Raw genomic sequence first — 11,637 nt, forward strand, 5'->3', positions numbered from 1 at the left:
AAAAAAAGAACAAACTAATCTGTCTTGGAAGGGTATATCCAGAATGCTCCTTAGAAGCAAGGTTGGTAAGACTTTGATTCACATAACTTGGACATGTTATCAAGGAGACTAGTCCCTAGAAAAGGACATCATGCTTGGTAAAGTAGAGGGGAAGTCAAAAAGAGGGACACCCTCTGCAAGAAGGAGTAACACCATGGCTACAACACTGAGCTAAAACATAAGAACAATTATGAAGGTGAGGCAGGATCAGCCAGTGTTTTGTTCTATTCTACATAGGTTCACTATGGGTCTGAGCCACCTGGACAGCACCTAAGAACAACAACCTCACTCGGAATAATGTTTTCCATCCCTGACCCCATCATGAGATGTTTAGGGTTTCATCATTGTGTTTTAGGGATGCAAAAAATTCCATTGAGTGTATGTCCCAGGGTTCCTTTATCCATTCTTCTACTGATGAGCATTTGGGCTGTTTCCAACTTCTTGCTTTTGTGAACTGTGCTGCAATGAACATAGGAGAATGCACATCTGCTCATATCATGTCTTTTATTTCTTTGGGGTATATATCCATCATAGGTATTGATGAGTTATACAGCATTTCTAGTCCCAGTTGTCTTAGGTAGCACTATCTCACTTTGCACACTGATTGTACATATTAACAAGCCCACAGACAGTGTATAAGAGTTCAAATCTCTGTACACCCTCACCAGAATTTGTTGGGGTTTTGTTGTGTGTGTTTTTTTTTAAAAAACATCTATTGTGGTATAAGGTGATATCTCATTGTTGTTTTGATTTGTGCCTCCTGAATGACTAGTTATCATGAGCATTTCCCCCCCCCCTCTGTGTTTGTTAGGCATTAGTGTGCTGTTTGAGGTGAACTGTCTGTTCGTGTCTTTTGCTCAAATTTTGATTGATTGACTTGTTTTTCCTTATTGAGGTGTTGCAGAAATCTATAGAGTTGAGTAGTTAGTCCTTCGTTCAATGTTTTTTCTCCAGTCTTTGGCCTCTCATTTTACTCTTTTGAAGTGCACGAGTGTCTCATTTTAGTAACTCTGAGTCATGTATTTTGTCTTCCACTGTGTACATTTACTTCACTATGTTTTGGAATCTGTATATGCCGGACAATAGGACACTTAAGTTTGTACTAATTTTTGCATTGATAATTCTGATAGCTCTAGAGTTTACAATTAGCTCTCTGATCCATCTTGAGTTCATTTTCGTACATGGGGTGATATCTGGGACCTATTGCATGCTTATGCAGATGGAGATATCATTTTTCTAGCACCACTTGTTGAAAAGGGTGTTCCTTTACCATTTAATGTTTTTGAGGCCTTTGTTGAAGATCAGTTGTTTGTGAGAAGATGCATTTATTACTTGTTTTCAAGTCTGTTCCATTCATCTGTGGAACTATTAATGAACCAGTACCAGGCTGTTTTGACAACCATGTCAATGTATAGGTATGGCCTCCTATTTTGTTCATCTTAAAGGTTTTTTGTATTATGCAAAGTCTTTTCTATAAATATTTGAAGTTGATCATTGGTTTTTCATTTTTATAGAATAAAATTAGAATTTGAAATGGAATTGAACTGTATTTATAGACTGATTTGAGTAGTAATGACATTTTCACAATATTAAGTCTTTCTATCCATGTATACGAGGAGCCCTGGTGGAGTAGTGGTTACACATAGGCTGCGATCCACAAGACCTGCAGTTTGAAACTACCAGCTCTTCGGCAGGAGAAAGATTAGGCTTTCTACTCCCATAGACGTTTACAGTCTCAGAAACTCACAGGGGCAGTTTAGGGTAGTTATGAATCAGTATCAACTAGACAGCAGTGAGTCTGGTTTGGGTTGGATCTATGAATATTTGTCCATTTTTTGTTTCCTTTGGTTTCTTACAACAATGTTCTGTAGTTTTCTTTGTATTCATTTTTTGTTTCTTTGATTGGGTTTATATTAAAAGATTTCATCTTTTATAAAACTATTTTAATTGCTATTTGCGGTGATTAGATAATTGTGTGTTAAGAAGTAGAAATAAAGAAGAAAAGAAAGAAAAGAGAGGAGGATGAAAAAAGACAGAAGGTGCAGAAGACAAATGAAGAAAGGAAATGACAAGAAGAAAAAGAAGAGGGAAGCAAGCTCAGGAGCAGAGGCAAGCGTGGAGCGGAAACAGCATAGGAGTGAGGTCAGTGTGGGGGAGTGAAGGCAAGGGGCAACGGGGCATTCTGTGGCAAGTCTTGACACTCTCCTGGGAAATTCAGTGAATGTTGGACCAGCATCCACTTCACTGGAGCAGTCTCTAAAATCAGAGTTAGGGGGGAATTCTGGCTGGCTGAGAGCATCTACATGGGCCGGTGGAGGTGATTCCAGAGTGTGGAGCTTGCTAGGGAGTAGGTGAAGTAGAGCAAAAAAAACCACAATTCTAAGAGACCAGATGGGACTGAGGGGATGGAAATAGAATTCTGAACTTCTGGGAAGATGACACCAAAGTAGGACAGCCCGCATGAAGACCTCACCATCTGATCCCCTGATTTATGGGTGAGGAAGCCTAGCTGGGGGATGGGGACTGAACACAGGGTCTCACAGCACCCAGGGTTCTTTTGTCAGTTCTTCCACGGAGATTTCAACTGTGCTTGTTATGCATGTGTTCCCTTTTTGCAGTGCCCACCCATGCAATACCTTTCAACACCTGGCCATGCCTTGCCTCCCTTGTTGGTAGGGTGGCAACTACTTCCCCTTGCCCCAATTCCGAGTCTCACCAGCTTGGGTAGGTGGCCCAGGACAGTATACCCCTTGGTGGCATTCCACAGACACCCACATGGACTCCTGGAGACACTGGGTGCTAGAACCCACGACGGCCCACAGAGTAGATTTCCCAATGGGGATAATCCCTAGCTGAGGCCTAACTCTCCCCAATGGTAGCAGGGGTGCAATTGGGCTCTACAGATAAATAATCCCACCTATCTGGAGAGGGATCCAGCATTGGTGAGACAGGGGTGCATCTGGAACCAGCAGATTTATTCCTATTTTCCTTTTAGAAAGGATACACAAAAATCCTTACCCAGCAAGAGGAAACAGAACCCAGTATTTCCAGGTTTCTACACCCTAGGACCACATGTAAGGAGTGGATAGTTCTAAGTTGTGCAGGAATCCACTGTTATAAGCACAACAACAGAAATACTGCACACTCTCTACATAATATACAGGGTTGATAAGGGACTCAGATAGATTCAATATACCCCTCACTTATCCTAATCACCATAACATCTGAAACCTGTTCGTTCCCTTCACCTCAGTAATGAACACTCTCCTTTAACTTAACAAGTAAATCGCATCTCCCATAACCCTCTTCTCCAACTCATTAAACATTACCTAATCGTGTGTCAATTTAAGGATTAAGAGTGTAGGGGTGGAGTTTAGGCTGTCAATCTGGAGATAGCAAATGATACTTCTGTGTGGGCATGGCTTTCTCCTAAGAATTCTGGGAAACTTGTTACTTCCTCCTTGGAAGCGGAAGACATCTCTCTTTCTCTGCTACTCTCTGGGAGACACTGCAGAATACAAGCCACATGGATGCAACCAGACCTCAGAAGCCGGAGAAGCCATAGAGAGACCTCCGCCAGCACTGAGATGCTTACAACACCACTGGACCCGAAGACTTTCTACCCAGTGGCTTGTGATCATCCTGCTTTTGGCTTCATTGCATGTGTTTCATGAGTTTGAAGAGGACTTTATAGATTGGTATCAGACATATGGGCTAATATCAGACTTATGACCTTGAACTGGACTGAGTTGGGATGCTTTCTCAATGCTCAATTCCTTTTGTATATAAACCTCTCCCTTATATACACATGCATGTTTATGAATTTGCTTCTCTAGTCTACCCAGACTAATATACTTATATACATATACATATATACATATAATATACAAATATACATATACTTAACAGGAAGGGTTCCTATAATTAATACCACCACTTGAAACCTACACCAAGCACCTATATGTATTCCTCATCCTCACCCAACTAACACTCCCACCTCATCTAAACACAATACATTTTACAGAAACTATCTCATGCTGCCCTAACATAAAGAGCCAGCCCCTACTCCCCTACACATCCCAGAAGACTCTGCACCACCTTCCTGCTCAACCAAGATGTGATGCACACAACAGCCAACACCAGCAGCTTGAATAAAAAATATGGAGAAACAAAAGTCAATTACTGAAGGTGACCCAAACACAATTGTTTTCACAGAAGAAGCAGCCCTTGGATTGCCAGAAAAAGAATACATGAAGCCAGTATAACCCTGATACCAAAACCATGCAAAGAACCCCACAAAGATAAAGAATTACAGACCAATATCTCATGAATATGCATGCAAAGTTCCCCAACAGAACATTGGTAAATAGAATCTAATAACATATCAAACAAATAATACATTATGACTTATGGGGAATTCATACCAGGGATGCAGGGGTTGTTCATCCTTCTAAAAACAATTAACATAATCCACCACATCAATAAGAAAAAGGACAAGAACCATATGATCATAGCAATTGATGCAGAACAAATATTTGATAATATCTAACACATATTCCTAGTAAAGACTCACAAGAAGACAGAATTAGAAGGGAAAATCCTCAATACAATAAAGCCATATATGAAAACACAATAGCCAATATTACACTCTATGGAAAAAGCTGAGAACATTTCCAATGAATAAGGGAACCTGACAAAGCTGTCCCTTATCTCCACTTTTATTCAACAGTATGCTAGAAGTCCTAGCAAGTATCATAAGACAACAGCAAGACATCAAGGGTGTACAATTGGGTAAAGAAGAAGAGAAACTTTTGCTATTTACAGACCATACAATTTTATATATTAAGAATCCAAAGGGATGCACAATAGGATTGCTGGAAACAATAGAAGAATTTAGTATAGTAGCAGAATACCAGAGTAATCAATTGGAAGCAGAAATTTACTGGATTCCTATATACCAGTGATGGGAATACAGAAAAAGGTATCAAGGAATCAGTACTATTCACAATAACCACACAAAAGCTGAAATACTTAGAAGTAAACCTAATAACAACAACCAAAAAGCAAAAGACCTGTATGAAGAAAGCTACAGAACATTCCTACAAGAAACCATAAGGGATCTACACAAATGGAAGCATATTCCATGTTCATGAATAAGAAGACTCAATATAGTGAAGAAGTGAATACTCCCTTAAACCCTCCACAAATTCAATGCAATCCCAATCCACATTCCAGCATCGTTCTTCAAAGAAATGGAAAAACTGATTACCAACTTCATATAGAAAAGGAAGAAGCGCAGGATAGGCAAAGAACTCCTCAAGAAGAAGAACAAAGTAGGTGGTCTTGCACTACCTGACCTCAAAACCTACTATACAGCCACAGTTTTAAAAACAGCCTGGTACTGGTGTAATGATACATACTGTGACCAATGGCTCAGGACAGAAAAAAACCCAAATTAAAACATTCCAATAGACAACTGATTTTGACAAAGGCCCAAAACACATTAAATGGGAAGCAGATGCCCTCTTTAATAAATGGTGTTGGAAAATCTGGTTTTCCATGTGCAGAAGAATAAAACAAGACCCATACCTCACTCCAGGCACAAAAACAAACTCAAGATGGATCAAAGACCTAAATGTAAAACCCAAATCTATCAGGATCATCAATGAGAAAATTGGGACAAAGCTAGGAGCCCTAGTGCAGGGAATACATCGTCTATCAGAAATAAAATGGAAGATAAAATAGATGAATGGAACTTATTAAAAATAAAACACTGGTGTGCATTGAAAATTTTCATTAAAAAAGTAAAAAAGGAGTCTACAGACTAGGAAAAGATATTTAATAACAAAATAACAAAGGACTAATTACTAAAGTCTACAGAATTTTACAAGTGTGTAACAAGAAAAAAAACTAATAGCTCTCTGAGAAGGTGAGAAAAAGACCTGCAGAGATAATCCACAAAGGATAACATTCGAATGGTTAATAAACACATGAGGAAATACTAACCACTAGTCATCTGGAAAATGCAAGTCAAAACAACAATGACATACCACCCATTACTATAGCCCAGTTTTTAAAAACTGAGATAAACAAATATCAGAGAGAGTGTGGTGAGATAGGAATTCTTACCCACTGCTGCTGGACTTATAAATATGTATAGCCACTACGGAAGGCGATATGGCAATACCTGTAACAGATGGAAATTAAACTACCAAATGACCCAGCAGTAACATTACTGGACATATATCCAAAAGAAATAAGAAACAGGTTGTGGGAAGACTTTTTCTCCCCCATGTTCATCACAGCACAGTTCACAATAGCAAGATGCTGGAAACAACCTAAATTCCCATCAATAGAAGAGTAGATTAAAAACAACAACAACAAAACAACCTCTGGTACATACGTAGATTGGAATATTACTCGTCTCTCAAAAATAGTTATGAAACCACGAAACACCTCAACCCATGGAGGGATCTAGAAGACATTATGCTGAGTGAAGTTAGTCACGGCCCAAAGGACAAATACTGTTATGAGTCCACTGCAATGGGAACAGGCAGCAGAACGGGCACAAGCTCAATCTGGAAGGCCATCCAGTCTTTTAGCGGGGACCGGACAGCCTGTTAAGCAACCAGACTAGTGTCAATGAACCATACATCATCTGCTCCAGGTAAGTATAGTGTAGGTCACTTGGCCAGAGGGCGCCTAACAACACCTAGGATCAAATGGTCAGGAGAGAGTGGGGGTGGGAGGGTGATCATGGAGGATGGTATCTGCTGAGTGGCTGCCATGTGGATCTGGGATGATATCCCCCAGAGAGGGAAGTGGCCCTGTCAGAGGGATAAGGATTACTGATGGGAGAGGCAGCTCAAGAGAGGGGAGAGGGAACATTCACATTTGAGGGAACATAGGTACATGTCTGTTGAAGGAGGGGAGAGAGTGCTGACCTCCATGTGTGGGGAGTAGTGATTGAGTATGCTTTGGGGGACATTAGGTGGGGAGGGTCTTTAGTGGAGTTCAGTGGGTATTCATATTGAACTAGGGCATATGGGGGTAACTCAGGAACCCAGGTTGGGTGCCGTGGAATGTTGGGACACTGGAATCCTGGATCTTCAGGGCACATGTCATGCTCCAGGGGCTGCATCCATAAGACCCCATACGGGAACTCCACTGGGTAAACTGGACTCTAACTCAGACACACCTGTAACCTGAGAACTTAAGATGGAAAATGTAAGGGTCTGAGAAAGCAGAAGACAGCTGTATCAAGAGTGGTGTACTGTAGGTTGGCGGCCAAAGAAGGTCTTGCTACATTAAAGCCCTATATGCTGTATTAAGATGCGTATTATTCTGGCAATCTTGAGATGGACATTCGGTTATATTTTGCTTGTGCTTGTTCATATTAGGGTGTATCTCAGAGGTTTATTGCCCTCTTGAAGTTGTGTTATTTGTTTTTCTGTTGTTTGGTAAATGAAACACAGGGACATTAAGCCTATAGGGAAAGCAAATAGAACAAGGGTCTCAGGGGGGAGGGGGACATAGAGGAGCGGGAGAGATAAAAGGGAGATGATGGCAAGGAGCTCAGGAAGGAAAAGTATGTTTGGAGACTGATTATGGTAGCAATCGTAAAATTCTGTTTGACGTGATTGAACTGTGGAATGATATGACATAAGCATTAACTCCCAAGTCACAGAAAATTAAAAGAAAAAGAAAGGGGGGAAAGCATAGATCCAGGAATGGGTTTAGGGATTGCACTTAAGAACAATTCGGTCTTACATCCTAGCCCTGCTCAATTTTTACCCTCATGAAGGGAACACAGAACATACGGATACTATAACACAATGTAGTGAAGAATTTAGATGGTGCATGGCTATCAAATAAAATAGCATTTGGAGACTTAAAGTCTTGTCTCCAAACAAGCAGCCATGTACGTAAGATGTCAACTAAGTCCACATGGAAGAAACAAACCCTCATCAGTCACCGAAGGATTGGAATCCTTATAAACCGAAGTTGAAGGAGGTATCAATATCAGAGCCTAAATTGTGAGAATCTGGTGTGCAGAGGTCGATGGATGACAGTGGGAGCCCAAGATTCATTGGTAGAACTACATAGGAAATAAAACTCCAGAGAACTCCCTCTATCTAAAATTGAGGGATGGGAGTAAAGTGGTCACTAAACAGAGTGCTTCGGAGAGAGGATTGCTGAATATCAAAGGCATAAATCTGACTTCAACAGTTAAAGCTGTGTGTGTTAATGCCACATCATTCCATAGTTCAATCATGTCAAACAGAATTTTACGATTGCTACCATAATCAGTCTCCAAACATACTTTTCCTTCCTGAACTCCTTGTCATCATCTCCCTTTTATCTCTCCCGCTCCTCTATGTCCACCCCCACCCCACCCCCGCCCCCAAGACTCTTGTTCTATTTGCTTTCCATATAGATCACCCCTATGATGCAGGCTGGACCTGATATGGTTTCTAAACTTTTATGTATTTTTTTGTTTGCCTGGTTTTGTGTGTTCATATGATGATGTATCGCAGAGGTGTTATGTCAATGGAGGTCATCCTCTTGAAGCTGTGTTATATGTTTTTCCGTTTTTTGGTATATGAAACCCAGTATTGATGAACCTATAGAGACAGCAAGTACAATAAGGGGGAGGGGGAAGGAAGGTACAGTGGTGGTAGGGGGATAAAAGAGAGATGAAGTCAAGGAGTCTGTGTATAAAAAGAATGTTTGGAAACTGATGTGGTAGCAATCCTTGAAGTGATTGAAATATGGAATGATATATGCATTAAATCCCAACTAATAGTAATAAAAAATAAAGTTTAAAAATAAAGAAAAGTGAAGGTAACATTTAAGACTATGAGAATAAGATAAGTATAGAAGCTACATAGATGAGATGCTAAATTCGTAAAATTTCCCTTTGATCCTGTATGCAATCATTAGGGGTAGGGTGGGGTTGGGGGATTGTTGTTAAATTAACTTCCAAGCCATTTTTCTACTTCCTCACAGCATAACACTATTGATCATTAATATGATCAAGAAGCTACCAAGAAAAATAGAAGCAGCGTGTAAAACGGAAAAGAAGGGAAAAAAAGAAAGGGACATGGCTTGGGTGTCGATGTGGAGTTGTGATGCTAGGGCATCCTGAGTGAGGGAGGTCTGTTTCCTCAGGGGGAGGGAAAAAGGAAAATGAAAACTCAGTTTAATAAAAAGCTGGTTCATGTGTCTGGATCTGTGATGGTGTTGGTGGGCATGCCTTTGTCTGCCTGAGAGGCACATATATTTTCAGGGGGTCATGACTGCACGTGGGTGTGTGTGTTGTTCTTGTTGTTAGGTACCATTGAGTAGATTTTAACTCATAGTAACCCTACGGACAACAGGATAAAAGATTGCCCAATCCTGTGCCATTGTTGCTATGTTTGAACCTATTATTTCAGAGAGTGTTGTTCAATTTATCTGTTGTTCTTTTTTGCTAACCTTCCAGTTTACCAAGCATGTTCTATTTCTTAATGAACTGGTTCCTCCTGATAATATGTCCAAAGTATGTGAGAAAAAGTCTTAGTATCCCCCCTTCTAAGGAACATTCTGACTGTACTTATTTCAAGATAGCTTTGTTTATTCTTCTGGCAGTCTATAGTATATTCAATATTCTTCACCAAAACCATAATTTTAATGCATCAGTTCCCTCCTCTTCCAGCTTTCACATACATATGACATTGTTGAAAATATCATGGCTTGGATCAGGTGCACCTTAGTCTTCCAAGGGTGCACATTTGGATGAGTGGTTGCTGGTCTTCGGTAGGTAGCAGAATCTCCTGGAGAACAAATAAAGGATACATAAGCCCTAGGTTATTGAAGGCAAAAAGATCTGGCCCTCCGTATTTTTTACTGAGTGATGCTGGTACATTCCAAAATGTGAAGAGTGCTGCTTTAAAGAGAATGAACAAAGAAAGCGTCTCAAAAAAAAGATGACCTTAAATCCAAGTCCTAAAGGATGATGCCTAGTTTTTCTCTGGGTTTGGATTTATCTGATGTGATGCCAGTTCTTCTGTAGCTGTAGGTTCAATTGTAGGGCTGGTGAGTTTGTTCACAGTTTGAATGAGCCCATTCCCTTCCATACTATCAGAATATTTTACCCTTCCATACTATCAGAATATTTTACCACTTAAGTGAACAATTACAGGATTTCATAACAAACATGTTTTAGGAGCAATAGATAGCACAGTGGGTTATGCATTGGGCTACTAACTACAAGGTCAGAAGTTTGAAATCACCAGCCATTCTTGGGAAGAAAGATGAGATTTTCTATTCCTATAAAGATTTGCAGTCTTGTAAGCCCACAGGGACATTTCTACTCTGTTGGACAAGGTTGCTGAGAGTGAGAATTGACATGGTGGCAGTTAGTTTTGCTTTTGGTTTGAGGTACACTAGACATTTTGCTTGTTGGATGTGAGGAGGACGTGAAGCACTTATTGATGAAGATCAAGGATTGCAGCTTTTAGTATGGATTACAACTCAGTGCAAAGAAAAGATAAATTCCCATAACTGGACCAATAGGAAACATCCTGATAAAATGGAGAAAAGATTCAAGGATTTGATCTTGCTTGGATCTACAATCAATGCTCACGAAAGCAGTAGTCAAGTGATCAAACAATGCATTGTGTTGGGTAAATATGCTGCACAAGATCTCTTTAAGATGTCAAAGAGCAATGATGTCACTTTGAGGATTAAGATGTGGCTGATACAAGCTATGATATTTTTAATCACCTCCCATGCATAAGAAAGTTAGACATTGAATAAGGAAGGCCAAAAAGAAATTGATACATTTGAATTATGGTGCTGGTGAAGAATATTGACAGTACCATTGACTTGCAATATCAAAAAACAAATTTGTCTTGAAAGAACTACGGTAAGAATGCTCTGTAGAAGAAAGGATAGTGAGACTCAGTCTCAAGTTCTTTGGACAGTTTACAGGAGAAATCATCCCCTAGACAAGTATATCATGCTTGATAAAATAGAGGGAAAGTGACAAAGACGATTCTCAACAAGAGAGATTGACACAGTGGCTGTAACAATGGGTTCAAGCAAAGCAATTGTGAGGATGGTGAGGATCAGATGGTGTTTCACTCTTTGTACAAAGGTTCGCTATGAGTAAGAACTTACTCCGCAGCACCTAACATCAACAAGAGACATTTTGTATTTGCAAATCTTGTTGTGAAACAGTTACATCTATAAAGGTCTTATCATCCCATTAACTAGTAGTGGACATAGGAAAATGATCTCTGAGCAAGAGAGCAAGGGCCAAAGAACATACCTTTGTCTATAAAGACTTTTCCAGGACTGGTCATGTTTCTAAGAGTGCTTTTTCACATGGTCACTGGAATGGACATTTTCTCTGAACTGCTCTTCTTTGCCTTGCTGAGAAACTCAGCAAGCAGCATGACACTTTGAATTAATTCTTCAAGTACTTATGCTAATAAGATTATCCTCCCTCAGGGCTTTTCATTAAATATAATTGTAAAACTTATGTCTCTTTAACTAAGGTCAATAAAAGAAATTACAGTATTTAATTTCTGATTCCTATATAATTAAGTGAAG

This window comes from Echinops telfairi, unplaced genomic scaffold (genome assembly GCF_000313985.2).
Source record: "Echinops telfairi isolate 266 unplaced genomic scaffold, ASM31398v2 ScPeMD7_26;HRSCAF=91, whole genome shotgun sequence".
Classification (NCBI taxonomy): Eukaryota; Metazoa; Chordata; class Mammalia; order Afrosoricida; family Tenrecidae; genus Echinops; species Echinops telfairi.